The sequence below is a fragment of the Phyllobates terribilis genome, unplaced genomic scaffold (genome assembly GCF_046119375.1).
Source record: "Phyllobates terribilis strain yellow unplaced genomic scaffold, ASM4611937v1 Scaffold_2__4_contigs__length_985480577, whole genome shotgun sequence".
Classification (NCBI taxonomy): Eukaryota; Metazoa; Chordata; class Amphibia; order Anura; family Dendrobatidae; genus Phyllobates; species Phyllobates terribilis.
In genome coordinates, this window is record NW_027362762.1 from 490584628 (window position 1) to 490602632 (window position 18005).

Genomic DNA, 18005 nt, shown 5'->3' on the forward strand with positions numbered 1-18005 from the left:
GTAACAGCTTCCTTTTGTGGAACCAATGGTAACATCTCTCCCTTGTGGTACTTATGGTAGCAGCTTCCTTTTGTGGAACCAATGGTAACATCTCTCCCTTGTGGTACTTATGGTAACAGCTTCCTTGTGTGGAGTCAATGGTAACATCTCCCCCTTGTGGTGCTTATGGTAGCAGCTTCCTTGTGTGGAGCCAATGGTAACAGCTCCCCCTTGTGGTGCTTATGGCAACAGCTTCCTTGTGTGAAGCCAATGGTAACAGCTCCCCCTTGTGGTGCTTATGGTAGCAGCTTCCTTGTGTGGAGCCAATGGTAACAGCTTCCTTGTGTGGAGCCAATGGTAACAGCTCCCCCTTGTGGTGCTTATTGTAACAGCTTCCTTGTGTGGAGCCAATGGTAACATCTCCCCCTTGTGGTGCTTATGGTAGCAGCTTCCTTTTGTGGAGCCAATGGTAACAGCTCCCCCTTGTGGTACTTATGGTAACAGCTTCCTTTTGTGGAACCAATGGTAACATCTCCCCCTTGTGGTACTTATGGTAGCAGCTTCCTTGTGTGGAGACAATGGTAACAGCTCCCCCTTGTGGTACTTATGGTAACAGCTTCCTTGTGTGGAGCCAATGGTAACAGCTCCCCCTTGTGGTTCTTATGGTAACAGCTCCCTTGTGTGGAACCAATGGTAACAGCTCCCCCTTGTGGTGCTTATGGTAACAGCTTCCTTGTGTGGAGCCAATGGTAACAGCTCCCCCTTGTGGTACTTATGGTAACAGCTTCCTTTTGTGGATCAATGGTAACATCTCCCCCTTGTGGTACTTATGGTAACAGCTTCCTTGTGTGGAGCCAATTGTAACAGCTCCCCCTTGTGGTACTTATGGTAACAGCTTCCTTTTGTGGAACCAATGGTAACATCTCCCCCTTGTGGTACTTATGGTAACAGCTTCCTTTTGTGGAACCAATGGTAACATCTCCCCCTTGTGGTACTTATGGTAACAGCTTCCTTGTGTGGAGCCAATGGTAACAGCTCCCCCTTGTGGTACTTATGGTAACAGCTTCCTTGTGTGGAGCCAATGGTAACAGCTCCCCCTTGTGGTACTTATTGTAACAGCTCCCTTGTGTGGAACCAATGGTAACAGCTCCCCCTTGTGGTGCTTATGGTAACAGCTTCCTTGTGTGGAGCCAATGGTAACAGCTCCCCCTTGTGGTACTTATGGTAACAGCTTCCTTTTGTGGAACCAATGGTAACATCTCCCCCTTGTGGTACTTATGGTAGCAGCTTCCTTGTGTGGAGCCAATGGTAACATCTCCCCCTCGTGGTACTTATGGTAGCAGCTCCCTTGTGTGGAGCCAATGGTAACATCTCCCCCTTGTGGTGCTTATGGTAGCAGCTTCCTTGTGTGGAGCCAATGGTAACAGCTCCCCCTTGTGGTACTTATGGTAACAGCTTCCTTTTGTGGAACCAATGGTAACATCTCCCCCTTGTGGTACTTATGGTAGCAGCTTCCTTGTGTGGAGCCAATGGTAACAGCTCCCCCTTGTGTTACTTATGGTAACAGCTTCCTTGTGTGGAGCCAATGGTAACAGCTCCCCCTTGTGGTACTTATGGTAACAGCTTCCTTGTGTGGAGCCAATGGTAACATCTCCCCCTTGTGGTGCTTATGGTAACAGCTTCCTTGTGTGGAGGCAATGGTAACAGCTCCCCCTTGTGGTGCTTATGGTAACAGCTTCCTTGTGTGGAACCAATGGTAACAGCTCCCCCTTGTGGTACTTATGGTAACAGCTTCCTTGTGTGGAGCCAATGGTAACAGCTTCCTTATGTGGAGCCAATGGTAACAGCTCCCCCTTGTGGTACTTATGGTAACAGCTCCCTTGTGTGGAACCAATGGTAACAGCTCCCCCTTGTGGTGCTTATGGTAACAGCTTCCTTGTGTGGAGCCAATGGTAACTGCTCCCCCTTGTGGTGCTTATGGTAACAGCTTCCTTGTGTGGAGCCAATGGTAACTGCTCCCCCTTGTGGTACTTATGGTAACAGCTCCCTTGTGTGGAGCCAATGGTAACAGCTCCCCCTTGTCGTGCTTATGGTAACAGCTTCCTTGTGTGGAACCAATGGTAACATCTCCCCCTTGTGGTGCTTATGGTAGCAGCTTCCTTGTGTGGAGCCAATGGTAACAGCTCCCCCTTGTGGTACTTAACGTAACAGCTTCCTTTTGTGGAACCAATGGTAACATCTCTCCCTTGTGGTACTTATGTTAGCAGCTTCCTTGTGTGGAGCCAATGGTAACATATCCCCCTTGTGCTGCTTATGGTAGCAGCTTCCTTCTGTGGAGCCAATGGTAACATCTCCCCCTTGTGGTGCTTATGGTAGCAGCTTCCTTGTGAGGAGCCAATGGTAACATCTCCCCCTTGTGGTGCTTATGGTAACAGCTTCCTTGTGTGGAGCCAATGGTAACATGTCCCCCTTGTGGTGCTTATGGTAACAGCTTCCTTGTGTGGAGCCAATGGTAACAGCTCCCCCTTGTGGTGCTTATGGTAGCAGCTTCCTTGTGAGGAGCCAATGGTAACATCTCCCCCTTGTGGTACTTATGGTAACAGCTTCCTTGTGTGGAGCCAATGGTAACTGCTCCCCCTTGTGGTACTTATGGTAACAGCTTCCTTGTGTGGAGCCAATGGTAACAGCTCCCCCTTGTGGTGCTTATGGTAACAGCTTCCTTGTGTGGAGCCAATGGTAACAGCTCCCCCTTGTGGTGCTTATGGTAACAGCTTCCTTGTGTGGAGCCAATGGTAACAGCTCCCCCTTGTGGTACTTATGGTAACAGCTTCCTTGTGTGGAGCCAATGGTAACAGCTTCCTTATGTGGAGCCAATGGTAACAGCTTCCTTGTGTGGAGCCAATGGTAACAGCTCTCCCTTGTGCTACTTATGGTAACAGCTCCCTTGTGTGGAACCAATGGTAACAGCTCCCCCTTGTGGTGCTTATGGTAACAGCTTCCTTGTGTGGAGATAATGGTAACAGCTCCCCCTTGTGGTACTTATCGTAACAGCTTCCTTGTGTGGAACCAATGGTAACAGCTCCCCCTTGTGGTACTTATGGTAACAGCTTCCTTGTGTGGAGCCAATGGTAACAGCTCCCCCTTGTGGTACTTATGGTAACAGCTTCCTTGTGTGGAGCCAATGGTAACTGCTCCCCCTTGTGGTACTTATGGTAACATCTCCCTTGTGTGGAGCCAATGGTAACAGCTCCCCCTTGTGGTGCTTATGGTAACAGCTTCCCTGTGTGGAGCCAATGGTAACATCTCCCCCTTGTGGTGCTTATGGTAGCATCTTCCTTGTGTGGAGCCAATGGTAACAGCCACCCCTTGTGGTGCTTATGGTAACAGCTTCCTTGTGTGGAGCCAATGGTAACAGCTCCCCCTTGTGGTGCTTATGGTAACAGCTTCCTTGTGTGGAGCCAATGGTTACAGCTCCCCCTTGTGGTACTTATGATAACAGCTTCCTTGTGTGGAGCCAATGGTAACAGCTTCCTTATGTGGAGCCAATGGTAACAGCTTCCTTGTGTGGAGCCAATGGTAACAGCTCCCCCTTGTGGTACTTATGGTAACAGCTTCCTTGTGTGGAACCAATGGTAACAGCTCCCCCTTGTGGTACTTATGGTAACAGCTTCCTTTTGTGGAACCAATGGTAACATCTCCCCCTTGTGTTACTTATGGTAGCAGCTTCCTTGTGTGGAGCCAATGGTAACAGTTCCCCCTTGTGGTACTTATGGTAACAGCTCCCTTGTGTGGAACCAATGGTAATAGCTCCCGTTGTGATGCTTATGGTAACAGCTTCCTTGTGTGGAGCCAATGGTAACAGCTCCCCCTTGTGGTACTTATGGTAACAGCTTCCTTGTGTGGAACCAATGGTAACAGCTCCCCCTTGTGGTACTTATGGTAACAGCTTCCTTGTGTGGAGCTAATGGTAACAGCTCCCCCTTGTGGTACTTATGGTAACAGCTTCCTTGTGTGGAGCCACTGGTAACTGCTCCCCCTTGTGGTACTTATGGTAACAGCTCCCTTGTGTGGAGCCAATGGTAACAACTCCCCCTTGTGGTGCTTATGGTAACAGCTTCCTTGTGTGGAGCCAATGGTAACATCTCCCCCTTGTGGTGCTTATGGTAGCAGCTTCCTTGTGTGGAGCCAATGGTAACAGCTCCCCCTTGTGGTACTTATGGTAACAGCTTCCTTGTCTGGAGCCACTGGTAACAGCTCCCCCTTGTGGTACTTATGGTAACAGCTCCCTTGTGTGGAGCCAATGGTAACAGCTCCCCCTTGTGGTGCTTATGGTAACAGCTTCCTTGTGTGGAGCCAATGGTAACATCTCCCCCTTGTGGTGCTTATGGTAACAGCTTCCTTGTGTGGAGCCAATGGTAACAGCTCCCCCTTGTGGTACTTATGGTAACAGCTTCCTTGTGTGGAGCCAATGGTAACACCTACCCCTTGTGGTGCTTATGGTAACAGCTTCCTTGTGTGAAGCCAATGGTAACAGCTCCCCTTTTGTGGTGCTTATGGTAACAGCTCCCCCTTGTGGTGCTTATGGTAACAGCTTCCTTGTGTGGAGCCAATGGTAACAGCTCCCCCTTGTGGTACTTATGGTAACAGCTTCCTTGTGTGGAGCCAATGGTAACAGCTTCCTTATGTGGAGCCAATGGTAACAGCTTCCTTGTGTGGAGCCAATGGTAACAGCTCCCCCTTGTGGTACTTATGGTAACAGCTCCCTTGTGTGGAACCAATGGTAACAGCTCCCCCTTGTGGTGCTTATGGTAACAGCTTCCTTGTGTGGAGCCAATGGTAACAGCTCCCCCTTGTGGTACTTATGGTAACAGCTTCCTTGTGTGGAACCAATGGTAACAGCTCCCCCTTGTGGTACTTATGGTAACAGCTTCCTTGTGTGGAGCCAATGGTAACAGCTCCCCCTTGTGGTACTTATGGTAACAGCTTCCTTGTGTGGAGCCAATGGTAACTGCTCCCCCTTTTGGTACTTATGGTAACAGCTCCCTTGTGTGGAGCCAATGGTAACAGCTCCCCCTTGTGGTGCTTACGGTAACAGCTTCCTTGTGTGGAGCCAATGGTAACAACTCCCCCTTGTGGTGCTTATGGTAGCAGCTTCCTTGTGTGGAGCCAATGGTAACAGCTCCCCCTTGTGGTACTTATGGTAACAGCTTCCTTTTGTGGAACCAATGGTAACATCTCTCCCTTGTGGTACTTATGGTAGCAGCTTCCTTGTGTGGAGCCATTGGTAACATCTCCCCCTTGTGGTGCTTATGGTAGCAGCTTCCTTGTGTGGAGCCAATGGTAACATCTCCCCCTTGTGGTGCTTATGGTAGCAGCTTCCTTGTGAGGAGCCAATGGTAACAGCTCCCCCTTGTGGTGCTTATGGTAACAGCTTCCTTGTGTGGAGCCAATGGTAACAGCTCCCCCTTGTGGTGCTTATGGTAACAGCTTCCTTGTGTGGAGCCAATGGTAACATCTCCCCCTTGTGGTGCTTATGGTAGCAGCTTCCTTGTGTGGAGCCAATGTTAACAGCTCCCCCTTGTGGTGCTTATGGCAACAGCTTCCTTGTGTGGAGCCAATGGTAACAGCTTCCTTGTGTGGAGCCAATGGTAACAGCTCCCCCTTGTGGTGCTTATGGTATCAGCTTCCTTGTGTGGAGCCAATGGTAACATCTCCCCCTTGTGGTGCTTATGGTAGCAGCTTCCTTGTGTGGAGCCAATGGTAACAGCTCCCCCTTGTGGTACTTATGGTAACAGCTTCCTTGTGTGGAGCCAATGGTAACAGCTCCCCCTTGTGGTACTTATGGTAACAGCTTCCTTGTGTGGAGCCAATGGTAACAGCTCCCCCTTGTGGTACTTATAGTAACAGCTCCCTTGTGTGGAACCAATGGTAACAGCTCCCCCTTGTGGTACTTATGGTAACTGCTTCCTTTTGTGGAACCAATGGTAACATCTCCCCCTTGTGGTACTTATGGTAACAGCTTCCTTTTGTGGAACCAATGGTAACATCTCCCCCTTGTGGTACTTATGGTAACAGCTTCCTTGTGTGGAGCCAATGGTAACAGCTCCCCCTTGTGGTACTTATGGTAGCAGCTCCCTTGTGTGGAGCCAATGGTAACATCTCCCCCTTGTGGTACTTATGGTAGCAGCTCCCTTGTGTGGAGCCAATGGTAACATCTCCCCCTTGTGGTGCTTATGGTAGCAGCTTCCTTGTGTGGAGCCAATGGTAACAGCTCCCCTTTGTGGTACTTATGGTAACAGCTTCCTTTTGTGGAACCAATGGTAACATCTCCCCCTTGTGGTACTTATGGTAGCAGCTTCCTTGTGTGGAGCCAATGGTAACAGCTCCCCCTTGTGTTACTTATGGTAACAGCTTCCTTGTGTGGAGCCAATGGTAACAGCTCCCCCTTGTGGTACTTATGGTAACAGCTCCCTTGTGTGGAACCAATGGTAACAGCTCCACCTTGTGTTGCTTATAGTAACAGCTTCCTTGTGTGGAGCCAATGGTAACAGCTCCCCGTTGTGGTACTTATGGTAACAGCTTACTTGTGTGGAACCAGTGGTAACAGCTCCCCCTTGTGGTACTTATGGTAACAGCTTCCTTGTGTGGAGCCAATGGTAACAGCTCCCCCTTGTGGTACTTATGGTAACAGCTTCCTTGTGTGGAGCCAATGGTAACTGCTCCCCCTTGTGGTACTTATGGTAACAGCTCCCTTGTGTGGAGCCAATGATAACAGCTCCCCCTTGTGGTGCTTTTGGTAACAGCTTCCTTGTGTGGAGCCAATGGTAACATCTCCCCCTTGTGGTGCTTATGGTAGCAGCTTCCTTGTGTGGAGCCAATGGTAACAGCTCCCCCTTGTGGTACTTATGGTAACAGCTTCCTTGTGTGGAGCCAATGGTAACAGCTCCCCCTTGTGGTACTTATGGTAACAGCTTCCTTGAGTGAAGCCAATGGTAACTGCTTCCCCTTGTGGTACTTATGGTAACAGCTCCCTTGTGTGGAGCCAATGGTAACAGCTCCGCCTTGTGGTGCTTATGGTAACAGCTTCCTTGTGTGGAGCCAATGGTAACATCTCCCCCTTGTGGTGCTTATGGTAACAGCTTCCTTGTGTGGAGCCAATGGTAACAGCTCCCCCTTGTGGTACTTATGGTAACAGCTTCCTTGTGTGGAGCCAATGGTAACAGCTACCCCTTGTGGTGCTTATGGTAACAGCTTCCTTGTGTGAAGCCAATGATAACAGCTCCCCCTTGTGGTGCTTATGGTAACAGCTTCCTTGTGTGGAGCCAATGGTAACAGCTCCCCCTTGTGGTGCTTATGGTAACAGCTTCCTTGTGTGGAGCCAATGGTAACAGCTTCCTTGTGTGGAGCCAATGGTAACAGCTTCCTTGTGTGGAGCCAATGGTAACTGCTCCCCCTTGTGGTACTTATGGTAACAGCTCCCTTGTGTGGAGCCAATGGTAACAGCTCCCCCTTGTGGTACTTATGGTAACAGCTTCCTTTTGTGGAACCAATGGTAACATCTCCCCCTTGTGGTACTTATGGTAGCAGCTTCCTTGTGTGGAGCCAATGGTAACAGCTCCCCCTTGTGTTACTTATGGTAACAGCTTCCTTGTGTGGAGCCAATGGTAACAGCTCCCCCTTGTGGTACTTCTGGTAACAGCTCCCTTCTGTGGAACCAATGGTAACAGCTCCCCCTTGTGTTGCTTATAGTAACAGCTTCCTTGTGTGGAGCCAATGGTAACAGCTCCCCCTTGTGGTACTTATGGTAACAGCTTACTTGTGTGGAACCAATGGTAACAGCTCCCCCTTGTGGTACTTATGGTAACAGCTTCCTTGTGTGGAGCCAATGGTAACAGCTCCCCCTTGTGGTACTTATGGTAACAGCTTACTTGTGTGGAGCCAATGGTAACTGCTCCCCCTTGTGGTACTTATGGTAACAGCTCCCTTGTGTGGAGCCAATGATAACAGCTCCCCCTTGGGGTGCTTTTGGTAACAGCTTCCTTGTGTGGAGCCAATGGTAACATCTCCCCCTTGTGGTGCTTATGGTAGCAGCTTCCTTGTGTGGAGCCAATGGTAACAGCTCCCCCTTGTGGTACTTATGGTAACAGCTTCCTTGTGTGGAGCCAATGGTAACAGCTCCCCCTTGTGGTACTTATGGTAACAGCTTCCTTGAGTGAAGCCAATGGTAACTGCTTCCCCTTGTGGTACTTATGGTAACAGCTCCCTTGTGTGGAGCCAATGGTAACAGCTCCGCCTTGTGGTGCTTATGGTAACAGCTTCCTTGTGTGGAGCCAATGGTAACATCTCCCCCTTGTGGTGCTTATGGTAACAGCTTCCTTGTGTGGAGCCAATGGTAACAGCTCCCCCTTGTGGTACTTATGGTAACAGCTTCCTTGTGTGGAGCCAATGGTAACAGCTACCCCTTGTGGTGCTTATGGTAACAGCTTCCTTGTGTGAAGCCAATGATAACAGCTCCCCCTTGTGGTGCTTATGGTAACAGCTTCCTTGTGTGGAGCCAATGGTAACAGCTCCCCCTTGTGGTGCTTATGGTAACAGCTTCCTTGTGTGGAGCCAATGGTAACAGCTCCCCCTTGTGGTACTTATGGTAACAGCTTCCTTGTGTGGAGCCAATGGTAACAGCTTCCTTGTGTGGAGCCAATGGTAACAGCTCCCCCTTGTGGTACTTATGGTAACAGCTTCCTTGTGTGGAACCAATGGTAACAGCTCCCCCTTGTGGTGCTTATGGTAACAGCTTCCTTGTGTGGAGCCAATGGTAACAGCTCCCCCTTGTGGTACTTATGGTAACAGCTTCCTTGTGTGGAGCCAATGGTAGCAGCTCCCCCTTGTGGTGCTTATGGTAACAGCTTCCTTGTGTGGAGCCAATGGTAGCAGCTCCCCCTTGTGGTACTTATGGTAACAGCTTCCTTGTGTGGAACCAATGGTAACAGCTACCCCTTGTGGTACTTATGGTAACAGCTTCCTTGTGTGGAGCCAATGGTAACAGCTCCCCCTTGTGGTACTTATGGTAACAGCTTCCTTGTGTGGAGCCAATGGTAACTGCTCCCCCTTGTGGTACTTATGGTAACAGCTCCCTTGTGTGGAGCTAATGGTAACAGCTCCCCCTTGTGGTGCTTATGGTAACAGCTTCCTTGTGTGGAGCCTATGGTAACATCTCCCCCTTGTGGTGCTTATGGTAGCAGCTTCCTTGTGTGGAGCCAATGGTAACAGCTCCCCCTTGTGGTACTTATGGTAACAGCTTCCTTTTGTGGAACCAATGGTAACATCTCTCCCTTGTGGTACTTATGGTAGCAGCTTCCTTGTGTGGAGCCAATGGTAACATCTCCCCCTTGTGGTGCTTATGGTAGCAGCTTCCTTGTGAGGAGCCAATGGTAACATCTCCCCCTTGTGGTGCTTATGGTAACAGCTTCCTTGTGTGGAGCCAATGGTAACAGCTCCCCCTTGTGGTGCTTATGGTAACAGCTTCCTTGTGTGGAGCCAATGATAACATCTCCCCCTTGTGGTGCTTATGGTAGCAGCTTCCTTGTGTGGAGCCAATGGTAACAGCTCCCCCTTGTGGTACTTTTGGTAACAGCTTCCTTTTGTGGAACCAATGGTAACATCTCCCCCTTGTGGTACTTATGGTAGCAGCTTCCTTGTGTGGAGCCAATGGTAACAGCTCCCCCTTGTGGTACTTATGGTAACAGCTGCCTTGTGTGGAACCAATGGTAACAGCTCCCCCTTGTGGTGCTTATGGTAACAGCTTCCTTCTGTGGAGCCAATGGTAACAGCTCCCCCTTGTGGTACTTATGGTACCAGCTTCCTTGTGTGGAACCAATGGTAACAGCTCCCCCTTGTGGTACTTATGGTAACAGCTTCCTTGTGTGGAGCCAATGGTAACAGCTCCCCCTTGTGGTACTTATGGTAACAGCTTCCTTGTGTGGAGCCAATGGTAACTGCTCCCCCTTGTGGTACTAATGGTATCAGCTCCCTTGTGTGGAGCCAATGGTAACAGCTCCCCCTTGTGGTGCTTAAGGTAACAGCTTCCTTGTGTGGAGCCAATGGTAACAGCTCCCCCTTGTGGTACTTATGGTAGCAGCTTCCTTGTGTGGAGCCAATGGTAACAGCTCCCCCTTGTGGTACTTATGGTAACAGCTTCCTTGTGTGGAGCCAATGGTAACAGCTCCCCATTGTGGTGCTTATGGTAACAGCTTCCTTGTGTGGAGCCAATGGTAACATCTCCCCCTTGTGGTGCTTATGGTAACAGCTTCCTTGTGTGGAGCCAATGGTAACAGCTCCCCCTTGTGGTACTTATGGTAACAGCTTCCTTGTGTGAAGCCAATGGTAACTGCTTCCCCTTGTGGTGCTTATGGTAACAGCTTCCTTGTGTGGAGCCAATGGTAACAGCTCCCCCTTGTGGTACTTATGGTAACAGCTTCCTTGTGTGAAGCCAATGGTAACTGCTTCCCCTTGTGGTACTTATGGTAACAGCTTCCTTGTGTGGAGCCAATGGTAACAGCTCCCCCTTGTGGTACTTATGGTAACAGCTTCCTTGTGTGGAACCAATGGTAAGAGCTTCCTTATGTGGAGCCAATGGTAACAGCTCCCCCTTGTGGTACTTATGGTAACAGCTTCCTTGTGTGGAGCCAATGGTAACTGCTCCCCCTTGTGGTACTTATGGTAACAGCTCCCTTGTGTGGAGCCAATGGTAACAGCTCCCCCTTGTGGTGCTTATGGTAACAGCTTCCTTGTGTGGAGCCAATGGTAACAGCTCCCCCTTGTGGTACTTATGGTAACAGCTTCCTTTTGTGGAACCAATGGTAGCAGCTCCCCCTTGTGGTGCTTATGGTAACAGCTTCCTTGTGTGGAGCCAATGGTAGCAGGTCCCCTTGTGGTGCTTATGGTAACAGCTTCCTTGTGTGGAACCAATGGTAACAGCTCCCCCTTGTGGTACTTATGGTAACAGCTTCCTTGTGTGGAGCCAATGGTAACAGCTCCCCCTTGTGGTGCTTATGGTAACAGCTTCCTTGTGTGGAGCCTATGGTAACATCTCCCCCTTGGGTGCTTATGGTAGCAGCTTCCTTGTGTGGAGCCAATGGTAGCAGGTCCCCTTGTGGTGCTTATGGTAACAGCTTCCTTGTGTGGAACCAATGGTAACAGCTCCCCGTTGTGGTACTTATGGTAACAGCTTCCTTGTGTGGAGCCAATGGTAACAGCTCCCCCTTGTGGTGCTTATGGTAACAGCTTCCTTGTGTGGAGCCTATGGTAACATCTCCCCCTTGGGTGCTTATGGTAGCAGCTTCCTTGTGTGGAGCCAATGGTAACAGCTCCCCCTTGTGGTACTTATGGTAACAGCTTCCTTTTGTGGAACCAATGGTAACATCTCTCCCTTGTGGTGCTTATGGTAACAGCTTCCTTGTGTGGAGCCTATGGTAACATCTCCCCCTTGGGTGCTTATGGTAACAGCTCCCTTGTGTGGAGCCAATGGTAACAGCTCCGCCTTGTGGTGCTTATGGTAACAGCTTCCTTGTGTGGAGCCAATGGTAACATCTCCCCCTTGTGGTGCTTATGGTAACAGCTTCCTTGTGTGGAGCCAATGGTAACAGCTCCCCCTTGTGGTACTTATGGTAACAGCTTCCTTGTGTGGAGCCAATGGTAACAGCTACCCCTTGTGGTGCTTATGGTAACAGCTTCCTTGTGTGAAGCCAATGATAACAGCTCCCCCTTGTGGTGCTTATGGTAACAGCTTCCTTGTGTGGAGCCAATGGTAACAGCTCCCCCTTGTGGTGCTTATGGTAACAGCTTCCTTGTGTGGAGCCAATGGTAACAGCTTCCTTGTGTGGAGCCAATGGTAACAGCTTCCTTGTGTGGAGCCAATGGTAACTGCTCCCCCTTGTGGTACTTATGGTAACAGCTCCCTTGTGTGGAGCCAATGGTAACAGCTCCCCCTTGTGGTACTTATGGTAACAGCTTCCTTTTGTGGAACCAATGGTAACATCTCCCCCTTGTGGTACTTATGGTAGCAGCTTCCTTGTGTGGAGCCAATGGTAACAGCTCCCCCTTGTGTTACTTATGGTAACAGCTTCCTTGTGTGGAGCCAATGGTAACAGCTCCCCCTTGTGGTACTTATGGTAACAGCTCCCTTCTGTGGAACCAATGGTAACAGCTCCCCCTTGTGTTGCTTATAGTAACAGCTTCCTTGTGTGGAGCCAATGGTAACAGCTCCCCCTTGTGGTACTTATGGTAACAGCTTACTTGTGTGGAACCAATGGTAACAGCTCCCCCTTGTGGTACTTATGGTAACAGCTTCCTTGTGTGGAGCCAATGGTAACAGCTCCCCCTTGTGGTACTTATGGTAACAGCTTCCTTGTGTGAAGCCAATGGTAACTGCTCCCCCTTGTGGTACTTATGGTAACAGCTCCCTTGTGTGGAGCCAATGATAACAGCTCCCCCTTGGGGTGCTTTTGGTAACAGCTTCCTTGTGTGGAGCCAATGGTAACATCTCCCCCTTGTGGTGCTTATGGTAGCAGCTTCCTTGTGTGGAGCCAATGGTAACAGCTCCCCCTTGTGGTACTTATGGTAACAGCTTCCTTGTGTGGAGCCAATGGTAACAGCTCCCCCTTGTGGTACTTATGGTAACAGCTTCCTTGAGTGAAGCCAATGGTAACTGCTTCCCCTTGTGGTACTTATGGTAACAGCTCCCTTGTGTGGAGCCAATGGTAACAGCTCCGCCTTGTGGTGCTTATGGTAACAGCTTCCTTGTGTGGAGCCAATGGTAACATCTCCCCCTTGTGGTGCTTATGGTAACAGCTTCCTTGTGTGGAGCCAATGGTAACAGCTCCCCCTTGTGGTACTTATGGTAACAGCTTCCTTGTGTGGAGCCAATGGTAACAGCTACCCCTTGTGGTGCTTATGGTAACAGCTTCCTTGTGTGAAGCCAATGATAACAGCTCCCCCTTGTGGTGCTTATGGTAACAGCTTCCTTGTGTGGAGCCAATGGTAACAGCTCCCCCTTGTGGTGCTTATGGTAACAGCTTCCTTGTGTGGAGCCAATGGTAACAGCTCCCCCTTGTGGTACTTATGGTAACAGCTTCCTTGTGTGGAGCCAATGGTAACAGCTTCCTTGTGTGGAGCCAATGGTAACAGCTCCCCCTTGTGGTACTTATGGTAACAGCTCCCTTGTGTGGAACCAATGGTAACAGCTCCCCCTTGTGGTGCTTATGGTAACAGCTTCCTTGTGTGGAGCCAATGGTAACAGCTCCCCCTTGTGGTACTTATGGTAACAGCTTCCTTGTGTGGAGCCAATGGTAGCAGCTCCCCCTTGTGGTGCTTATGGTAACAGCTTCCTTGTGTGGAGCCAATGGTAGCAGCTCCCCCTTGTGGTACTTATGGTAGCAGCTTCCTTGTGTGGAGCCAATGGTAACATCTCCCCCTTGTGGTGCTTATGGTAGCAGCTTCCTTGTGAGGAGCCAATGGTAACATCTCCCCCTTGTGGTGCTTATGGTAACAGCTTCCTTGTGTGGAGCCAATGGTAACAGCTCCCCCTTGTGGTGCTTATGGTAACAGCTTCCTTGTGTGGAGCCAATGATAACATCTCCCCCTTGTGGTGCTTATGGTAGCAGCTTCCTTGTGTGGAGCCAATGGTAACAGCTCCCCCTTGTGGTACTTTTGGTAACAGCTTCCTTTTGTGGAACCAATGGTAACATCTCCCCCTTGTGGTACTTATGGTAGCAGCTTCCTTGTGTGGAGCCAATGGTAACAGCTCCCCCTTGTGGTACTTATGGTAACAGCTGCCTTGTGTGGAACCAAGGGTAACAGCTCCCCCTTGTGGTGCTTATGGTAACAGCTTCCTTCTGTGGAGCCAATGGTAACAGCTCCCCCTTGTGGTACTTATGGTACCAGCTTCCTTGTGTGGAACCAATGGTAACAGCTCCCCCTTGTGGTACTTATGGTAACAGCTTCCTTGTGTGGAGCCAATGGTAACAGCTCCCCCTTGTGGTACTTATGGTAACAGCTTCCTTGTGTGGAGCCAATGGTAACTGCTCCCCCTTGTGGTACTAATGGTATCAGCTCCCTTGTGTGGAGCCAATGGTAACAGCTCCCCCTTGTGGTGCTTAAGGTAACAGCTTCCTTGTGTGGAGCCAATGGTAACAGCTCCCCCTTGTGGTACTTATGGTAGCAGCTTCCTTGTGTGGAGCCAATGGTAACAGCTCCCCCTTGTGGTACTTATGGTAACAGCTTCCTTGTGTGGAGCCAATGGTAACAGCTCCCCATTGTGGTGCTTATGGTAACAGCTTCCTTGTGTGGAGCCAATGGTAACATCTCCCCCTTGTGGTGCTTATGGTAACAGCTTCCTTGTGTGGAGCCAATGGTAACAGCTCCCCCTTGTGGTACTTATGGTAACAGCTTCCTTGTGTGAAGCCAATGGTAACTGCTTCCCCTTGTGGTGCTTATGGTAACAGCTTCCTTGTGTGGAGCCAATGGTAACAGCTCCCCCTTGTGGTACTTATGGTAACAGCTTCCTTGTGTGAAGCCAATGGTAACTGCTTCCCCTTGTGGTACTTATGGTAACAGCTTCCTTGTGTGGAGCCAATGGTAACAGCTCCCCCTTGTGGTACTTATGGTAACAGCTTCCTTGTGTGGAACCAATGGTAACAGCTTCCTTATGTGGAGCCAATGGTAACAGCTCCCCCTTGTGGTACTTATGGTAACAGCTTCCTTGTGTGGAGCCAATGGTAACTGCTCCCCCTTGTGGTACTTATGGTAACAGCTCCCTTGTGTGGAGCCAATGGTAACAGCTCCCCCTTGTGGTGCTTATGGTAACAGCTTCCTTGTGTGGAGCCAATGGTAACAGCTCCCCCTTGTGGTACTTATGGTAACAGCTTCCTTTTGTGGAACCAATGGTAGCAGCTCCCCCTTGTGGTGCTTATGGTAACAGCTTCCTTGTGTGGAGCCAATGGTAGCAGGTCCCCTTGTGGTGCTTATGGTAACAGCTTCCTTGTGTGGAACCAATGGTAACAGCTCCCCCTTGTGGTACTTATGGTAACAGCTTCCTTGTGTGGAGCCAATGGTAACAGCTCCCCCTTGTGGTACTTATGGTAACAGCTTCCTTGTGTGGAGCCAATGGTAACAGCTCCCCCTTGTGGTGCTTATGGTAACAGCTTCCTTGTGTGGAGCCTATGGTAACATCTCCCCCTTGGGTGCTTATGGTAGCAGCTTCCTTGTGTGGAGCCAATGGTAACAGCTCCCCCTTGTGGTACTTATGGTAACAGCTTCCTTTTGTGGAACCAATGGTAACATCTCTCCCTTGTGGTACTTATGGTAGCAGCTTCCTTGTGTGGAGCCAATGGTAACATCTCCCCCTTGTGGTGCTTATGGTAGCAGCTTCCTTGTGAGGAGCCAATGGTAACATCTCCCCCTTGTGGTGCTTATGGTAACAGCTTCCTTGTGTGGAGCCAATGGTAACAGCTCCCCCTTGTGTTGCTTATGGTAACAGCTTCCTTGTGTGGAGCCAATGGTAACATCTCCCCCTTGTGGTGCTTATGGTAGCAGCTTCCTTGTGTGGAGCCAATGGTAACATCTCCCCCTTGTGGTGCTTATGGTAACAGCTTCCTTGTGTGGAGCCAATGGTAACAGCTCCCCCTTGTGTTGCTTATGGTAACAGCTTCCTTTTGTGGAACCAATGGTAACATCTCCCCCTTGTGGTACTTATGGTAGCAGCTTCCTTGTGTGGAGCCAATGGTAACAGCTCCCCCTTGTGGTACTTATGGTAACAGCTTCCTTGTGTGGAGCCAATGGTAACAGCTCCCCCTTGTGGTACTTATGGTAACAGCTCCCTTGTGTGGAGCCAATGGTAACAGCTCCCCCTTGTGGTACTTATGGTAGCAGCTCCCTTGTGTGGAGCCAATGGTAACATCTCCCCCTTGTGGTACTTATGGTAGCAGCTCCCTTGTGTGGAGCCAATGGTAACATCCCCCCCTTGTGGTGCTTATGGTAGCAACTTCCTTGTGTGGAGCCAATGGTAACAGCTCCCCCTTGTGGTACTTATGGTAACAGCTTCCTTTTGTGGAACCAATGGTAACATCTCCCCTTTGTGGTACTTATGGTAGCAGCTTCCTTGTGTGGAGCCAATGGTAACAGCTCCCCCTTGTGTTACTTATGGTAACAGCTTCCTTGTGTGGAGCCAATGGTAACAGCTCCCCCTTGTGGTACTTATGGTAACAGCTCCCTTGTGTGGAACCAATGGTAACAGCTCCCCCTTGTGGTGCTTATAGTAACAGCTTCCTTGTGTGGAGCCAATGGTAACAGTTCCCCCTTGTGGTACTTATGGTAACAGCTTACTTGTGTGGAACCAATGGTAACAGCTCCCCCTTGTGGTACTTATGGTAACAGCTTCCTTGTGTGGAGCCAATGGTAACAGCTCCCCCTTGTGGTACTTATGGTAACAGCTTCCTTGTGTGGAGCCAATGGTAACTGCTCCCCCTTGTGGTACTTATGGTAACAGCTCCCTTGTGTGGAGCCAATGATAACAGCTCCCCCTTGTGGTGCTTTTGGTAACAGCTTCCTTGTGTGGAGCCAATGGTAACATCTCCCTTTTGTGGTGCTTATGGTAGCAGCTTCCTTGTGTGGAGCCAATGGTAACAGCTCCCCCTTGTGGTACTTATGGTAACAGCTTCCTTGTGTGGAGCCAATGGTAACAGCTCCCCCTTGTGGTACTTATGGTAACAGCTTCCTTGAGTGAAGCCAATGGTAACTGCTTCCCCTTGTGGTACTTATGGTAACAGCTCCCTTGTGTGGAGCCAATGGTAACAGCTCCGCCTTGTGGTGCTTATGGTAACAGCTTCCTTGTGTGGAGCCAATGGTAACAGCTCCCCCTTGTGGTGCTTATGGTAACAGCTTCCTTGTGTGGAGCCAATGGTAACAGCTCCCCCTTGTGGTGCTTATGGTAACAGCTTCCTTGTGTGGAGCCAATGGTAACAGCTCCCCCTTGTGGTACTTATGGTGACAGCTCCCTTGTGTGGAACCAATGGTAACAGCTCCCCCTTGTGGTGCTTATGGTAACAGCTTCCTTGTGTGGAGCCAATGGTAACAGCTCCCCCTTGTGGTACTTATGGTAACAGCTTCCTTGTGTGGAACCAATGATAACAGCTCCCCCTTGTGGTACTTATGGTAACAGCTTCCTTGTGTGGAGCCAATGGTAACAGCTCCCCCTTGTGGTACTTATGGTAACAGCTTCCTTGTGTGGAGCCAATGGTAACTGCTCCCCCTTGTGGTACTTATGGTAACAGCTCCCTTGTGTGGAGCCAATGGTAACAGCTCCCCCTTGTGGTGCTTATGGTAACAGCTTCCTTGTGTGGAGCCAATGGTAACATCTCCCCCTTGTGGTGCTTATGGTAGCAGCTTCCTTGTGTGGAGCCAATGGTAACAGCTCCCCCTTGTGGTACTTATGGTAACAGCTTCCTTTTGTGGAACCAATGGTAACATCTCTCCCTTGTGGTACTTATGGTAGCAGCTTCCTTGTGTGGAGCCAATGGTAACATCTTCCCCTTGTGGTGCTTATGGTAGCAGCTTCCTTGTGTGGAGCCAATGGTAACATCTCCCCCTTGTGGTGCTTATGGTAGCAGCTTCCTTGTGAGGAGCCAATGGTAACATCTCCCCCTTGTGGTGCTTATGGTAACAGCTTCCTTGTGTGGAGCCAATGGTAACATCTCCCCCTTGTGGTGCTTATGGTAGCAGCTTCCTTGTGTGGAGCCAATGGTAACAGCTCCCCCTTGTGGTACTTATGGTAACAGCTTCCTTTTGTGAAACCAATGGTAACATCTTCCCCTTGTGGTACTTATGGTAGCAGCTTCCTTGTTTGGAGCCAATGGTAACAGCTCCCCCTTGTGGTACTTATGGTAACAGCTTCCTTTTGTGGAACCAATGGTAACATCTCCCCCTTGTGGTGCTTATGGTAACAGCTTCCTTGTGTGGAGCCAATGGTAACAGCT